Raw genomic sequence first — 18,989 nt, forward strand, 5'->3', positions numbered from 1 at the left:
GGTGAATTTAACTTGTGTATACTTTAGTGAATTAGTTTCTTGTTTAAAAAATGAGATGGATTACCATGTCAATACTATTTAGAAACAAAAAAGCATAGAATTTTTCAATAGACACAACACCATATCATTTGTGAATTTTTGCATGTTGAAGATTCTCTTTAAAGGAAAATTAGTCACACAAATTCTTCATCTCCATCTACAAAAATATCTAACCCTTGTAGGCTTACCAATAAATAAAGAAATTGTGGCTAGTAATGATAAGTATCACTTCCTTCCTCACAAGATACAAGATATGCTTTCATTCAAATAATTTTGGGGTATCAAATCAAATGTAAAAAGTAAACAAAAATCTAAATATAGTAATGAATTATCGGGAGAAGTGAAGAATTAATTGTGCAATAGCAAGGAAAGGAAAAGGGTAAGTTGTTTGTAAATTTTGAACTACAACTCATCAATCAATGTAAAAATCAATCATCCTATGGTATCCCTTAAGAAGAAGAAAACTTTGGATCAAGAGGAGGCACATAGTACACCATTGAGACTTCATGTTAATCACAAAATGGATTAAATTAAAATCATGGCCTATTCCGTTACAAATTTTGAAATAATGTAACCAAGGTATGACATTTATTATAATAAAAAAAATTGATCATGAGGTAGCATCCATTTTACATGAACTCAATAACATGGTTGGATCTTCCTATTTTCATACTCAAGTTGATAGTGGTGCACATGAGATATATATTGTGAAATTGATGCATAAAGGTCATGATTTTGTTCATAAAATTGTCAAAGATGTTAAAAGGAAACAAGATATGTGTGGATTGTCACAAAAATATGAGAAGGCCAAACTAATTATTGCCCAAGCAAGACAACACTTACAAGAGATCAAGAAAAGATGCAATAAGCTAGACAATACATTTGGACGTATTTGTGAGGATTTGGGGAGTCAACTTATCAAAATGTATAAACCTAAATGTATTTTTATAGGTTGTAAATTTTACATTCACAATGTTAGATCCCTACAATTAAGATTTTAATTAACATATTCCATTGGTAGGTGTAATTATTGTGGTATCTTGACATTAGTTAGAGATTTTATGTGTAGGTGATTTTTTCGCATAGGTTAGTTGAAGCCCCTGACCACTCTTGGCTATTTCCCCACACAGATGATTAATGCTATCTTCTCATATTGGTCACCATAGTGCAGATCTCTAGCCACCTCAATTTCTTAGTGCAATTTTTTTGTGCGTAATGAAACTATTTATTTTTTGGAGCCATATCTTGCATATACGATATTGTATTTTTGCATAAATATAGGCATTGGAAAGAAAGAACTTTCTACACATTACACAACCATATTAGTTCAATTTAAAGTCTCTCTTTTTTTTAATTCTACTTTGAACATTTTGTAAAATATGGGCCCGCTTTTACACTGGTTCCAATTTTTCATTTCTGATTTTTATATAAGGAATCTATCATTGTAACTAATGGGTTTTTTAATTCATCATTTCATAAGAGATTTTACTATAGGGAACTATAAGTCTTTGCAAGATAGAATAATAAAATATCTTAGGCAGATTCATCTTTTGCATTATCTTTACTTACTTGCCCTTAAAATAGGTTGATATAATAAGTAGTAAGCATGAGATTATAGGAATGATCATGCCCTTTTGTTGATGGTAAAATTTTGTGGGAGTTATGAGATAAAATTGTTAGAGACTAAGTAATCTATATGCACCTTGGACTAGAATATGGGAAAGCTGTGGAGACCCACATCTTTCTACATTCCTAGATGACCCTTTTATGGATTATTGTTATAACTTACCATTTGGCACTACACAAATGAAACTTATGAATTGGTGGATCTTGATATTTGTGATGATGTTGAAATATGTCTTGATAGTTCTTTGACTTTAATCGGTCTTGATATAGATTTAAAGGTTCATATTCTTTGTTTTTGAGTTAGTACTATAAGGTCAAGAAATCTTACATTCAAACATTGGAAAAATCAATTTAAGGTGTTTGTATTTGAATATATCAACTAGAGACATCCTTATGGGATAGGTAGTCTAGTAGCATGACATACATTGAGACCACTTCTCTAGAAATTGTTGATTCTAGTTATTCTTTGCAAGAAGTACTAAGAAATATTTCAAGTTTAATTTGGTTGGATGAATTCATGATAGATAATGTAGGTTTATTTTTCAATCTCATCTTAAAAGTTTGACCAATGCACTTAAGGACTTTCTTCATCTCTTTGATGATAACTCTATCATAGGTTTTATCCCATTTTTTATCTTGGTTTTCAATAGCTTTCTCTTGGCCTTATCTTGTCACCATCTTCGTTAATTAGGCTTATACATGATTTGGTTGTGGAATTATTTTGTGTAATATTTGAGAAGAGTTTAGAGACATCACACATTATGAATCTCTTACCATATTTCACTATTTGGCATGCAAAGAAACCTTGTATACATATTCAATTTTTCTTATTCCCAACAAGATAAACATTCTTTAACATTCTTGATGTTCATCATTTTTTATTGAACATCTAATATTTTGGTTAGCAAGAACATGATACTTTTTATAATTGGCTCAAATTTTTGATATATGTAATATTAATAGTGCATTAATTAGCACACATTTTGGGTGAGTAGAGTAAAAATGACAAATTATAGTAGTTTTTTAGGACAATCTTGGAGATTAGGCAAATTGGCCTATCTATTTGAATTGTTTAATCAATTCAATTTCTTGGCATAGTAGGGATGCTTCCGATTTACTTATTTCCTTGTGTCAACTTGGAGACCTACTAAGCACCTATACTATCCAAAATTGAAATTTTACCACCTTGTTTAGGGCCTTGGGCCCCTGTACTAGGTTTTCACTTAGCTAGGGTTTCCTAAAAAATAAATCACTGTGCTATAAGTTCTTTACTATTGTATCATTTATTTTTTGATATAATTTTATGTGGACATTAAAAATATTCTTGATTGGTTTGGAAGTGCTACAACACTTATTCACACACCCTCACCCCACCCTCTAGTGCTTATTGATCCTAACCTGATCTTGCCAAAACCATCCATACCTTTACTCCCATTTGTTGTAGCAACATATTTCGAGTGTCAACATACATAAATCAATAATTTTTGTTCAAAAATTAATGCCAATATTTATATTTTATATTTCATTTGATTTATTTCGACATCTTTACTAAAGAGATAGTAATATTTAATTATTTTATCATTATCAATTATATACAAGATAATACTAAGGCTTTTATGTTTATATTCATTATAATTTTATAGCTCATATATTTTCTTGTGAAGAAAAACCATGCCTAACAATATGGACATAGAATAGAATAAGGTGACAATTGGTAGATTGTGGTCTTATTTAAAAAGAAATGATGATGGAAAATTTTATTGTCCTTGCAAAAAATGCAAGGGCTTAATGAATCAAAGAATTCTAATCACAACAACTCACAGACATTGTAGGAAACATGATCACATTGAAGGGGAAAGGGTTTTTTCCTTTGGTGAATGTGGATTTCAAACTAGTAGAATATGAAGGTGTGAATATTGAAGAAGAAGGTAATGTTCCCAAGGAAGAAGATGATCATGAGGTAGAGAACACAATTGAAGATGTTGCTATTGGTGCAATTGATAATGTACTAGAGAACATGATTGAAGAAGATGTTACTAGCACAATAGATGAACAAAATGAAGATGATGATAGTCATGCATCTAATGATGATTATGAAGAGAACCTTGATATACCTATAATCGAAAAGGCATATGAGCTCCTATACCAAGGCTCCCAAACAATACTTCTCTCCACTAAATCGTTGTTGGTGAACTTGAAGGTTATGAATGGTATATCCAATGTAGCAATCTTACATATGCTAAGCTATAGTGTCATTTTTGTCATCTTCTATGTTAGCATACCATTAATGTTCTTTATAGATTAACAATGTTTTTCCATAGGTTGATAGGTGACTATTTTTTACTACCATCAAAAATTTTACCTTTCTCTAACTGAGAATTATCAACTATTATGAAAGATATTTGAATATTATATCAAACAATACATGCATGCCCCGATGATCATATTATATATCATAAACAATATGAATTTGCAAAAAAATTACCTAATTATCCAATTAATAGATATCAATAAGATCAAATAACAAAAAGGTGCCTCACAAGGTTCTTTGGTGCATTCCCATTATTCCATGTCTACAACAATTATTCATGTCTACTAGCTTGGCACAATTTATGGATATGTGCATGCAATAGAAGTCAAGATGACATTATGCAAATGCCTGTAGATGGTTCTTCATGTAAGGAAATAAAGGATAAGTGGCTAGTATTTAAAGGATAACCTCATAATTTGAAGCTTTCATTGGTAGCAGATGGTGTCAATCCATTTGGAGAGATGAGATATGTTTACTTGGTTTGGCCCATTTTTTTTTATTAACAATAGCCTTCCTCCTTGTATTCCCATAAAGTGGGAGCACATAATGTTGGTAATGATTGTACCCGACATTTTTTAACTTAATATTCATCTAAATTAATTTATAAATGCAATATCAAAATGGTCATAATAATTATGTTTTGTTTATATTTAGTGAACTAGGTAAGTACCAAGTGAAAGATATGAGTGTATAAATTGAGCTCTTGATTGATGAGTTGTTCAATTTATGGAATGGGGTCACTATGTATGACATTTCTAGACTAATTGGTGAAAGGAAATTTCAATTCCCTACAATTCTTGTATGGACAATACATGATGCCCCTAGACTAAAACATTATTGTGGTATGTAAAACTATTAGCACATATTTTCGGTATGTAATAGTACTAATGCATTTTTTTTTTAACATTTGAGTTGCATGTGGTAATTGTAAATATGAATCTTATAGTACACATTTCATCCAATTATACATGATCTTGTAGGTCTTCAGATAAAGGGAAAATTTGTGTGTCCAATTTGTGGTCGAAATATGAAATCTTGTTATTCAAAAAGTTTAGTAAAGTAGGAGTTCAATGAGCATAGACAATTTATCCAAAAAAATCATAACTATCAAATTTCTAAAAAAGTATTTTTAAAAGGAAAGAAGAGACAACATCAAAGTCATGAAGGATGACACCACACATGTGGAAGTTGGAATACAATATAATGAATCATCGAGGTAATGTCATTCCATCTAATGCAAGTTTTTATATGAAATTTAAATTTGGATATTGTCTTTTTCTTAGTAATGATATAATTGATGTTCATGAAGGTCATAAAGGCACTGATGAGAAACTTCTAAAGCATACATTTGTTTGATACTATGCATATTGGAAAGAATGTAATATGAAAAACATTGGATGGAAGGCATGACAAAGAAAAATTGGTCAAAATTTTCAATGATATTAAGGAATCCAATCATGCATTGAATTTTTTCTTTGAATCAAATAGTAATGGAAACTAGATTAATACAAGCATCATTCCTTGGTTATTAATGCAACAACAAAATGATGCCATATATGAAGCCATTAAAAAAACTAAATTTCCCATAATACGTTTTGTAAACATAAGCAATCTCATATCAAAGAAATGTGATTTTGGGTTAGGGTTGAAAGTACATGTTTGGCATGCCTTCATCAAGGTAAGTCATGTTCTTCTCTAATTTAATTTTTTTAATAAAACATCATGTACTTTTGATTGTTTTATTTTATAATATATTGAAAAGACAATTTTATTATTATTTTAGTATGTTCTACCTCTATCTCTCCCACACAACTTCAAAAACATGAGTGTCAAACACTTTATATATGATCTTGGAAAATACATGAGGTTAGAAGTGTTATTTGTTAATTTTTTTTTTTTTATAGAAGTGTTATAATCCTCATTAATACTTTTTTTTATGATGAATATCTTCTAGGTGGTTGTCATCTAAAGAAATTGAAAAAGACATAAAGCAATGGAAGACAAAAATTCCTGTGCTTTTGTGTGAGATGCAAAATTGTCTACCTCCAACTTTTTTAAATGTAGAAGAACACTACCTCATACATCGAGTTGAGGAGATCAAATTAGGTGGACCTATACCAACTAGTCAATGTGGATGGTTGAGAGGCACTTGAAATTTTTTACTAACTTGGTTCAACAGAGAGCACATTTTGAGGGTTCTATGATCAAGGGATATATGCTCTACTAGACCATGGTGTATATTATTGAATATCTTCCCAAGTTTGCATCAAAGAATCATGTAGATCACATTTTGGATCCCAACTCCATTAATAGATTTGAAGGGGAGTACTTGATGGGGAAAGATAGATTGAATAAAGTGAGAGGTAATTATAAGATATTATTGTAGACAATTAATTCTTATCCATCATCAATATAAGTTATTTCTAACTGGCCTATTTATTTTATATAGTTTCTCATGATTAAAATGCACTTCATCTATATATTTCAAACAATCTTGATTGGATGATGGTATGGATTAGACAATCTCAACAAAATAGTTACTCATTACATGGGAAGATGTTGCTTCATTGGTTAAACAAGGTCATTGTAATGGAGATCCAATGTTATGTCATTGTTATTTGATCTAGAAAATGGTTTAAGAGGTGGAAATGCACATATAAGTTAATTTATCATGACCCATTTGTTTAATATCAACTCATAGATGAATGCATAATTTTGACATGTTAGAAAAATAATAGGTCAAGAACCACAAAGCTATGTACTAAAATTATTTTACATTTCACATTAAAAAGGTGGATGTGACTAAGAGAACTTGTGATTCTAGGATAGTTGTAGTCTTCAAGGTTATCAATATTTTGTCTAGAAATGACATGCATCCTCAACAATCTAAAAATAGATATTATGTCATTTTGGATGCTATAATTGAGTACAACTTTAATGGCTTCAAACTAGCTCTTTCTAGTGTCAAATGGTACAAGCTACGACCGAATCAAAATGACCCTGATAGAACTATTATTGAACATTATAATAGATTTACAATTATTAATATAAGATAATTTGAGCCAGTTGGAAATGAGCCCTATGTTCTTCCAAGCCAATGTGGGAAAGTGTTTTACTTTGGCATTCAACATAAACTGAGCTAGTTATTTGTCATTAGACATGATCCAAGAGGAAGATCGATAAAGTATAATGCGATTGAAGAAGAAGACACTGAAGAAGTGGAAGATGAATTAGATGATGATGATGAATTAGATGAAGAAGGAGATGATGCTGATGATGATGAAGATGAAGAAGGAGATGATGATGATGATGATGATGGTGACCATGATGATGATGATGATGATGATGATGGTGACCATGATAATGATTACGATGATGATATGGTTATATTGATGATAATGATGTTAATGATGGTCATTATGATGATTTGAATGACAATGGTGATAATGTGATGTTCATAATGATGAGATGGACAAAGAAGATGATCAATGACATGATTAAAGGAAATATATTAGGTGATGATTAGGTAGAAATATGTCTTATGCTTCTTAATTTTTGGTGTTGACTACTTATAATATATTTTTTGTAGAGGTAACCAATTAAAAAATATACAATGTTATGTTTTTTGTGATGTATGCATATTGGTCATGTTATGTTCTATATAATTTGTAGCATAAGTATCATGTAATTTGTAACTAACTTAAGAAAAATGATTCACATATGTAGGGAACTATTGACACAAAAGTTTGCACCCTTGCTTAAGGTTGGACCCTTAAGTGACCTTGTGTAACATGGAAACAATCTTGAAAGTGTGGGATTTTGCAATTAGAGATTGAATATCTAGAGAAGGCTGACTTCCTTACTATTACAGTGCACCTAACTATTTCTTGAGAAGAAAAGGGAGAAGGAGATGCATGAAAATCAAACTACCTATCCTAACCTAGAGGGGGTGATTCACTAAATAGTATTTTGATCTACTTCTTTCCAATAACTGCACTAAAATACAATAGACCTCACAAGATATACCACTATCTATACTCTTTAAACCTTTTTACCATAGGAAAATCAAGAAGATAACATAACCATGCAAGGAATTTAATAGATTCAACAGACTAGTTAACCAAAATGAACATAATCATATGGTATTAAAATTATCAAAATACGCCTAGAAAGATCACGTGGAAAAGATTACATAAACTCAACTAGTTGATAATGGATACAACAATTTTGATTTCTATTGAATAAAAGTCAAGAACAATTGTAGAGAATATCTGTAGAAGATAAGTAAAAGAGAGATCCTCGGATCAACAATAAAACTTGCCTTTATAGGGTGTAGGCATAACCCAAATAAAAACACATATCCATTAGATTGGATTATAGATGAGAGCAACAACTAAGAATCATAAGAAAATCTGATCATGAAGTGCAACCTCCCACAATAAATGATAGGAAGAAAAAGGAAAAGAGTGCACTCAGCTACACAAGATCAAATCAAAATTGGATTGATCATGATATGTATTTAAGAAGCATGGAGTGCAATGACATTGAGGATATAAAAAAATAGTTACACACATGAACAATCATCTTTCATTAATATTTCCAACTATTGTATAGATTTCATTTGTTGTGCCACGTTAACCATGTTAGTAAGTAAACTTAATTAAACCATTCCTTATACCATGTGGCCCTATATCCTTGAATCATTTTGCCACCTTCCCCAATAGTCTAACTGCTATGTTGACTTGTACTCATATTTTTTTGTAGCTTCACAACTTGTTCCTTTTATTAATTGCATGAACCTACAAAACCATAACCTTCCTTGTTTTATGCTTATCACTACTTCACAACCCCTCATCACTTTATCCCTTTAATTGTAGAAACCCTACGATCAACATGAAAATATCCTTCTTGCACAATTGCCATGGTTTGGACCTAACAACCCTCTAACTTTGCAATGATGCAAAGTGATTGTGTTTCCTTTGTTACCCCTTCCCAACTTGAAACTGAGTATGACATAAAATGCATATGAAACTACGACTACCATGAACCTAACTGCTAGTATGTCATTCACATTGTGATGAATTGTAGATTGACTATATGTTAGACACTTGAGATTGTGTAAAGATAACCCTCTAACCATTGATTTCTCCATTGCGACTATTACTTTCTCTTTTCCACTAACCATTGTGAATATGTGAAGCCATTTAGTAGAATTCCATCACACCATTACAACTTTAAGCTTTAACCTTGATTTACCCTACAATGATGTGCTCAAACTATTTTAATAATTCACTACCTTAACCCTAGTTTGATCTAAACCTCCTGCAACATTGCAATCAATAGATTTTGCAACCTCACTGCCTTAACTCTAGGTCAGTCTTGACCACTCATGATGATGAAAAACATAGCTATATACCACTATAGTTAGCCTTTCACACTTTTGTAACTTAAAAATTAGAAGCTTATTTTGATGGAATGTATCAATCAAAACCTATTTGCATCCATCAAAGAGATACTCCTTTGACAAATTATTGCCTTAGCTATCAACTAACCTTTGTGATGATGTAATGAAGAGGCTTATATGTACTTGGTCCCATGATGACACATGTCCAAATATCATATTCACACTTTGGTTAAATCTTTCACATCTTCAAAATCTAGGAAGAAACAATTGTTGATCTTTATTTGATCTAATGGTGTTGAGAAAATAATATTTCTTTTTTATAACTGGCATATACAACCAATAAAATTGTGTCACTTGGACCCTATGCTGATATATTCCTTCTAAAGTCCATAGATAGGTGTTGGCCAACTAGATCCATATGGTAGGTGGTCACTTACCCACTTTGGTTAATTTTTTTGAACCTTTAGAAAGCAGGAAAATGCCCACCATTGATCTACTGAGATCTGACAGCTAGGAAGATCACGGGCCCCATGAGGTATTTCCTTGAGGAAGAACACCTACGATGTTGTTACTTGCAATTATCTTAAATGCTTTGCACCTTCACATCCTATTTGATAGTTAGATGCAAAATTAGAGTGACAAGGCAGTTAAAGTTTTTTGCATGATCGCAACTTGAGATATCATTTGGTGCAATAGGGTTAAAAGACTTAGGATATAAAGGAAAAGCTAAATTTGTATGTATCCTTAATATTATTTCATGGAAATTAATGAATAAATTAATGAACATAGCCATGGCTATCAACTTGCATATTCAAATTTTAGGAATGGGGGCAAAAATGGTTAACCTTTCTAGAAACTTAGAGGGGATGCTTTCCTACTAAGAATTGACTAGTAGCCTTTAAGAAATCCATTGGGCTCGAGTAACAAAAAAATGAGCCCTGTCATTTTGCCTATAACCTCACAATAAATTTCTCTTTAATTAAAACTAGCTATCTCATAGAGAAATAGCTTGTGCTTGTGCACTCATTAATAATAGAAAACTACTCTATTATATATAGAAACCTTAACCTCCTCTAGGAGAAATATTTAAGATTAATTCCATTAACTAGAATTGGAAAAATATCATCATCGGGCCTAGATCACTAAAAAGCATTGGCTTCTTACAATTGGTGATAACATATGACCCACTCCACATAACATTGAATTTTGAGTTCCTACCTAGTTTAGCTCTATCTACATCCTACTTGTGGATAAAGTTTGTAGCATTCATGTCAAAACTTATTTTGACCTATTGCTAACGTGCCTCAAGTGTATGCATAGATTGTTCTCTATTCTCTTCTAATTCTGTCAATTCTGCCAACCTAACTATCATAGTATCATTCTCAACTAGCTCCAATTGATGTGCTAGTTCAAGAGAGGGGAACTCTAGTGAAATAGAAGTGTGGCTTCCCATCCATATACTAGCATAAAAGACAAGTTCCCAGTTTCTCTCTTGGTTGTAATTCTATCAGCCGAAAGGAAAATCTTCAACTTGGCATGCCAACACCTCTAATTATCTTCAATTATTCTCTTCATTATTCTAAAGAGGTTCTTGTTGGAGGATTTGGCCAAACCATTCCCTTGAGGATAATAATTTGAGAAAGTGCTTAAATATATTCCATTTTCTAGAGCCCAAGAGTATATATGATTTCCAAAAAAGATTTTGCATTATTTGATAGTTGAAGGAACATTGAACTTGGTAACAATTCCATCAAGTATTTCTACCACTAAAGCTTCTGTTACATCTCTCAGAGCTACTACTTTCATCCATCTTGTGAAGTAATCTATGGCTATGAAGATCCATTTATGACTAGAACTAGAGGGTAGATTTATTGGACCAATGAAATCTAAGCCCCATTAGGAAAAAGGTTGGTATAATTGAATGGGATAAAGAGGGAGGGTAGTCAATATTTTCTTTTCTAAGAAGAATGTACATTTCTCATATTTTCTCACCCACTTATGAGAATCATTGAATAAGTTTGGCCAATAATAACCAACCCTAATTATCTTCATTGTTGTAATTCAAGATGAGAAATGACCACCAAAAATTCCATCATGAAAATCTTCTAATAAGATTATGATCTTATCAATTTGGATATATCCCAATAGGATTCCATTAGAATCCTTCCTAAACAATATTCCATACACCAAGGCATAAGTGATAGACTATAAATTGAATTATCTTCTCTTTGCTCTATCTAAGACTTAGGGATACATTCCTTATATTAGGAAGATAGTTATGTCCTACAACAAATTATTTTAATTTTCATTCTCTACTGATTGCTCACCTTGTATTAAGAGAGAAATCTCTTCAGGTATCTCAAAAGATGAGGTCATTTTCTCATATAGTCCCTTCGCTCTCACAAGCTTGGTGATCTTGATATTAGTGTCATACACCATGACTTTGGTAATCCATCTAGATGTATTTTCATTTATATCCTTGTTAATAGGAACTCTTTCACACTTGCATTGGAAGCAAGAGCTAGACCTTGTTATGAGACAAAAGATGTTTAAACTTTTTGAGAGCCCTTACAACAATAAGAACTTGCTTCTCTACATAGTTATATCTAATCTCATACTCTTTAATCCCTTCACTAAAGAAAGAAATAGGATGCTACAAATTCTCTTTATTCAAATATGTTAGAAAAAATGAAATTATTGACTCTCCTCCAAGAGAGAAAATGATGAAATATCTATCAAAGTTGGGGTTGATAAGAGTGGGGGATGACACAACTTATTTCTTGATCTCCTCAAAACTAGCCTTCACTTCTTTGGTCCAATTGAACATCATATTTTTTTTCAACATGTCTGTGAGAGGTTTCACCATGGAAGTAAGATCAAGGATGAACCTTCTTATGAAGTTGATCCTACCAAGAAAGCTCTACAATCCTTTCTTGTGGCCAAGAAGTGAGAGAGAGAATTTATTCTACTCTCTCTAGGTCTATTTCTCTCCCATATCTTGATACAAATTGTCCTAGGAGATTTCCTTAGTAAAAAACACACATTTTTTGGAGTTTAGAGACACAACATACTCTCTGAATTTGATGAATACCTACCTCAAATATCAAAGTGATATGCTATATGTTTTGAAAAGATAACTATATCATTAAGATATACCAACACAAAATTCTCTAGCATACCCTTGAAGGCCATTTCTATTTCCTTTTGAAATGTAGCACTTGCATTGGTTAATACAAATGACATTTTACAATAGGCATAGGTACCCCATTTGGTAGTGAAGACTATCTTCTATCGGTCTAAATCTTGGACTAACACTTGATTATAGCCTAAAAAACCATCCAAGAAATAAATTTTTTTTGAGCCACCAACCTTGGACATAATTTGTTCCATATAAGGAAGGGGATGGTGATCTTTAAGAGAAACCTTGTTAAGGTCCCTAAAATCTACACATAATATAATTTCTCCATTCTTCTTCCTAATATGAACAAGGTTAGCTACCCATTAAGAGTACTTAATAGGGAAAATGATGTTAGACTCTATGAGCTTAGATAGTTCTTTTCTCATTAATGGTTCAATCTTAGGGTTAATTGGCCTTTTTTTATATCTAACAAACTTTATGTCATGGTTTAAATCTATAGTATGCTGAAATAATCTTCGGTCAAATGCCTTTAAGTATTCATATATCCAAGAAATAACATCATTGAATTCTTGACATAATTTAATGAAAGATTATTGTTAAATTTTAGTGCATACCTTTCCCATGTTAAGAGTCCTTCATCAACAATGGTGACAGGTGTGTAGTCATCCCTCCTTGTAGTCTAGTTTGAACTTTTTCTTCTTGTTTGATCATCAGAGTTGAATATGCACTTGAAAGTGACTAGACCTATAGTCAATTTATTGGAATTAAGATTCATAATCTGATCCCGATATTGACTTTGTAGCTTAAGTTGATTTCTAGCAAAGATTCGTGCTTCATTTTGTAGGAAATTAACAAGTTTTAACTCATGATAATATACTTGCCAATTAGTGCAATTATCTATGACAACATGCCTTAAAACAAGTCTAATATGTTATTCCTTTATATTAACAACATGCTCTAGTATGTCATGATGAGCCCCAATTTTTGTAAGCCTATCAACATGTTTGTTTTTACTCCTAGGAACACTTTGGATGTTGAATGATTGAAATTCTTCAAGTAGATCACAAACTCTATGTTTGTATGAATTGAGAAGGTTTTTCTTTGTGACATTCTAACTTTTATTTTGATTTACAACCAAATCACTATCCTCAAATACTTTTGAGAGCTTAATGCCTCTCCTTTGTGCAAGTTGAAGACCTTAGATTATTCTTAGTGAAACTAAATTGGAGTCTATAAGAGATATAAGAGATATAAAACTTCTCCAAAATAGGAGAGACCAAAATCATGCCAGCCCCTAAACCATTCTTATTCTTAGAGACATCAAAAAACATGCTCCATAATCCATCAATATCTTCTTCTTTCTTTATGAGGTCAGGAATATGAGCATTCTTTTCCAATATATAATATTTTCCAAGGCCTATTTCTAGAGTTTCTTTTATTAGATCAAATTTATAAGTAGTGACACACTTATCCAAAAGATAACCATGCACCTCTACTAAGGGAGTGGCAACTTTATGTGTTATACCTTTATTACCTATCTCATGAATTGTACAGTTCATATTTATGGTACTAGGTATATAGGTCTCTATGCAATTAAGGGCCAAAGGTTTTTCCATTATGGTATATTTTATCCCATATTTTTTCCTAAAGAACATATATAACCAATCTAGTGCAATATGACCACCTATCTATGTAGAAAAATCTCTAGAAATATAGATGAAAAAATGTGGCTTAACCTTAGATATTGATATGTCATGGGTGATAGTACAACTAGGGTATGCATCCAATGACATCTCTACATTTTTTAGGATGCCTACCATTTTGATATAGCTACCATATATTAGAGTACATCCCTAACCATTGGTTCATATTTGTTAGGATTAACCTCAAATAGAAATAATAGTTACATGCAAATATAACCACTATTAGAAAATAATAGATCACACATAAGAGAAGACAAGACATCAAGATTTGACATGGTTCACCCAATCCCTAGGCTACATCCACCAATAACAAGTCCAATGTTATTATTATCTAGTGATTACAATCAACACTCCCTTACAACTCAATAATACTATAAGAAGCTACAATATCACCATTACATTATGAAATCCCTAACCCTAAGCCTTTTTATACAAGCTTGTCTCACTTAAAAAATTAGGGCTAGAATAAGTCATCCAATAGGAAAATAAAAGCCAAAACCTTTTACAATATAAGGCCATTTTTGGCTTTGGGGGTGCTTCCTCAGAAAACCCTTGCAAGGGCATTGCCCCTCAACCCCACCTTGTACTGTGAAAGAGAGCACACCTAGGACACTGCCTCAAGACCCCACAGGGATGCTCCCCCTTGACCCTATCTAAGGTGAGCTACCTATAAACTATAATAGGGGAGAAAAATACACCAAATAAACCTTTAAGTCTAATTAGGCTCCACATCACAATAATAGTTAATATCAAGGAGGTCATCTGTACACTTAGGCATCATAGAACTACTAGCCAAAAAATATATCATGAAATTGTGAACTAGTTTGTCCCCTATAATAAAAAAAACATAAAAATGAGGAGGCCTATTTTTCTTACTTGTATCTCCTTTTATTGGTTGTAGTATACTTATTACATCATTTAAGGTGGTTGACTAATCTAACACCTCAATACCCTTTAGTCCTTGTTGTAGTATCACTTTCTATGATGGTATAATGGAAACATCCCATAGAGAAATATTAATAGTAGTATTTTTCCATATGATCTATTATAGTGAGAGGATTACCAATTTATTTGACTAGAACCTTGGGAGCTATACAGACTGATGAATGACATTGAATAGTTTGAGATTTAATAGGCTTCTTATTGCTCATATCTTGCTTATATTAAGGAGAAACATTTGGTTGTGCACTGGTAACTGGAACATGAGGAGAATCCTTAAAGTTGAAGGTTAATTTGATGGAGGAGGTGTAGCATTCTCCATATCTCTTCTTTTTCTTATGGTATTATGAGCTAGAGCATCATAGTTATTATGGCTAGCTTGACAATGTTCCTCTAGCTAATGGTTCATAAAAGAACAATTACCCTACTACTATAGATGAGAAGCATCGGTAGGTTGGATGGTATTACATTGTTTTCCTAGTGCTTGATCTTGTGTGGTTAGTGCTTGAGATGATTCTAACCTACAACACATATAATACCCATAGGATAGTTTCAAGAAGGACAAAAATCCTACTCTTGAGTATGTTTATTCTAAGGAACTAATGTCCTCACTAGATTTGTGCTTGTATTTGTAGCTGAAGTATCACCCATAGGCCTATTTTGGATGTGTGGAAAGTAATGCTAACCCTAATTTGGTAGCCTATTCTATGTGAGGGTTTGAAAATGAGACTAGAAAGGCTTATCATTTTGAGCTTGTTTCCTTTCTAACGTCACCACCTTGTTGCTCATCTTTTGCACCATTGAGAATTTTTCCTCCAACTTCATTTCTTGGTCTTACAACTTCCTATCTATATTGGAACCATGATCTTGCAACCTTTAATTACTTAACATAAGGACCTCTGTCATGCCTTTCAACTCTCCCAATTCCTTGTAGGATGTAGAGGCTATTGGGGTTATGGTAAGAGGCTAACTTATTTACATAGTAGGAATATAGGCTACAATAGGCTAATGAGTAGGTACGTCAAGAAATAGTGGCATTGAAGGCCTTGGAGCTAGCTTTTCTCCTTGAATTATAGTGTTATCTATCATTATAGAAATTTCATAAGAAACTAGCAAGGTGTCCCCTCCCATAGTTTGCAATGTGGTAGCAATATAACTATTAATGGTTATAAGGTAATGGAAGAAAGCATTACCAGGAGTGGGCTTCACTGTAGTAGGGATTCTATCCTATTTTTTTTGGAACCTATAATTGAAATCTATCATGAATTCATGAGGCTCCCTTTTGATTATAGTTAGTTTTTCTAAGAGTGATAAATGGTCACTCTTATCTTCAAAGTGTTTACATAATATTTATCCTAGCGCATCTCAGTTATTAATAGAGTTATGTGGTAAGCCCCTATACCACTGTAAAGCTTTTCCTTTTAAAGATGAAGCTAGGAGTTTAAAAACTAAATCATCTTCTATACTACCATATATATTATAGATACTTGAGGCCTCTTGAATGTGCTTTATTGGGGAAATAGAGGTTTCACTAGTAAAATCTAGTAGACTTTTGAGAGAAGCTATTTGGACATCATGTCATTGGGCTAGAATGAGATGACTCCCACCATTGAAGGTGAAAAAAACCTAATTTATAAGGAAGGCTATGTGAAATAGTGATATATTCAGATGAAAAGATGGTATCCTAGGCTATGACCTATCAACTAGAGGAGTAGAAAGAGATCTAACAAGTGTATTGTTGGAATTACAAGTGGAAAGAGTGAACTTCTAGGGTGGGGGGGTGAATCTATAATTCCTCGCCAAGGGATCCAAAAGAATTAACCTAAAGTTTTACTAAGTTTTCCAAACATTTTTTTTTAAACAAGAAAGATAAATAATACGCATCAAACACATAGTAGTGGAAGCAATAACATACAATCAACTATAACCATACATAATAGGTCACATTCCTTAAGGATCCTAGGACATTGAGTCACATTTAAATTTAATTAATACTAAGTCAAATAACTAACACATCCACATGAAAGAATAATGAAAAGTCCAATATCCATTTAAATATTATACATTTGTTCTGAATGCCTCTTGGCAAATGAAATTGGGAATGCTCAATCATCCATTGTACATGTCACAGTGTATGAAAGGCTAAAAGAATATACATATGTAGAAATAGGAGTACATCCTCCTCCTCATATCCATAGCACAAAGTGCAATAAAATAAATGAAACCATCCACCATGAAACATATAAACATCCCTCATAAGACATAACCATCCATCAAAAGATACAAGATAGAATGAAAGGAAATGCAAAAAAGGAATGCTCCAGCCACAGTGACTATAGATGGATCTCAATGGTAAGAGTGAAAAGCACTATCGCTTGACTACGTGGAACCTCAATGGCCCACTCCCACCATGCTGAGGAGATAGTCTCAAGTCCTAAACATGATACTAAACCAAATATTGAAATACTCTCTAAGTCCAAGAAATCCTAAAAGCATTCTAACTCAAGGGTTCCAACAAAGATCAATATCTAGACCCAAAGGCACACAAGAAATGTAGGAAACCTACTATGTAAGTAGGCAAGTGTCATCGCATGAATCATGCTAGAGTTACCCTAGCAATCTCTTAAGACCCTTGAGTCCCTAGCGATCCCTGTGCAACCACTAGTATCCTCTTGTACTGAGAAGGCATACTATAGATGCAAGGTCACAAGCAAGCATTCTCTCTACTCCCATCCTAGTATGTACTAGCACTTGAGGCATGAGTGAGAACATATAAATACTCTTATTAGGTTCATTTTAATCCCATTTAGTGTAATCATTTCACTTATTAAATAACTTACAATGGGTTACCCTAGGAACCACTTAGGGCCTTAGCCCCTATTGCAAGCTAGTTCTAGACAATACATATAGATGACCTACCCTAAGCTCATGAAATTACAAATCAAAGAATCATAGTAAAATCACCTCAATCCTATACAAGTGATTGGAAAGCATCATAAAGATAATCAAAATAATCACATTAGTTCTCTGTGAGCAACTAGAAAACATCAAAGATAAATAACAATATCCATCGGTTCTCAATGAGAAACTAGAAAGTATCCCAATAATATTGATCAACAACTCAAAATGGTTAAGCCAAACATGTCACAACATGACATCATCAAGAACATAGAAAACACTTCAGTCCTATCAAAGTGACTAGAAAGCATCCCAAATATAACTAATCAAGGACTCAAAAATCGTTAAGTCAAGTATCTCATATACATATACCTTAGCTTCTCACAAGAAGACTAGAAAGAAATAACAACAATAAATACAATCCATCATAGAGCATACTAAACACAATACCATGGTTGAGTTTAAAGATCAAGATTAAAAGAACATAGCATCAAAATCACACAACCCCCGAGCCTCTAGTAACAACCTAAACTGGTCAACATCTAATCGACCTCAAAACCCCCAAAGCATAGATAGTACATAGAAAACATAAAAGTGTCACACTTTAGTTAGATTTGAAACACATAGTTGAGTTACATAGTAAGGTTTAAGTTTATGAAATTCATAGTTTACCCTTGTGAAATGACCCATTCCTTTATTTAGATAATTGTATAATTACTCTAATTCAGTTTTTAAGCTCTTTGATCCAAAAGGTCTAAAGATAATTATCTATCTAAAATAACCCCATTATTTTAAATTAAATAATTAAAATTTATATGAAAAACAAATTTATTAAGAATAATCAAATAAATCTAATACTCCCTAGAACATCTTATTAATTATTAAATATTAATAATTAATAACAATATGTAATGCCCAGCCAAGGGATCC

The sequence above is a fragment of the Cupressus sempervirens genome, chromosome 7 (genome assembly GCF_028749045.1).
Source record: "Cupressus sempervirens isolate cs-2001-9-10 chromosome 7, ASM2874904v1, whole genome shotgun sequence".
NCBI lineage: Eukaryota > Viridiplantae > Streptophyta > Pinopsida > Cupressales > Cupressaceae > Cupressus > Cupressus sempervirens.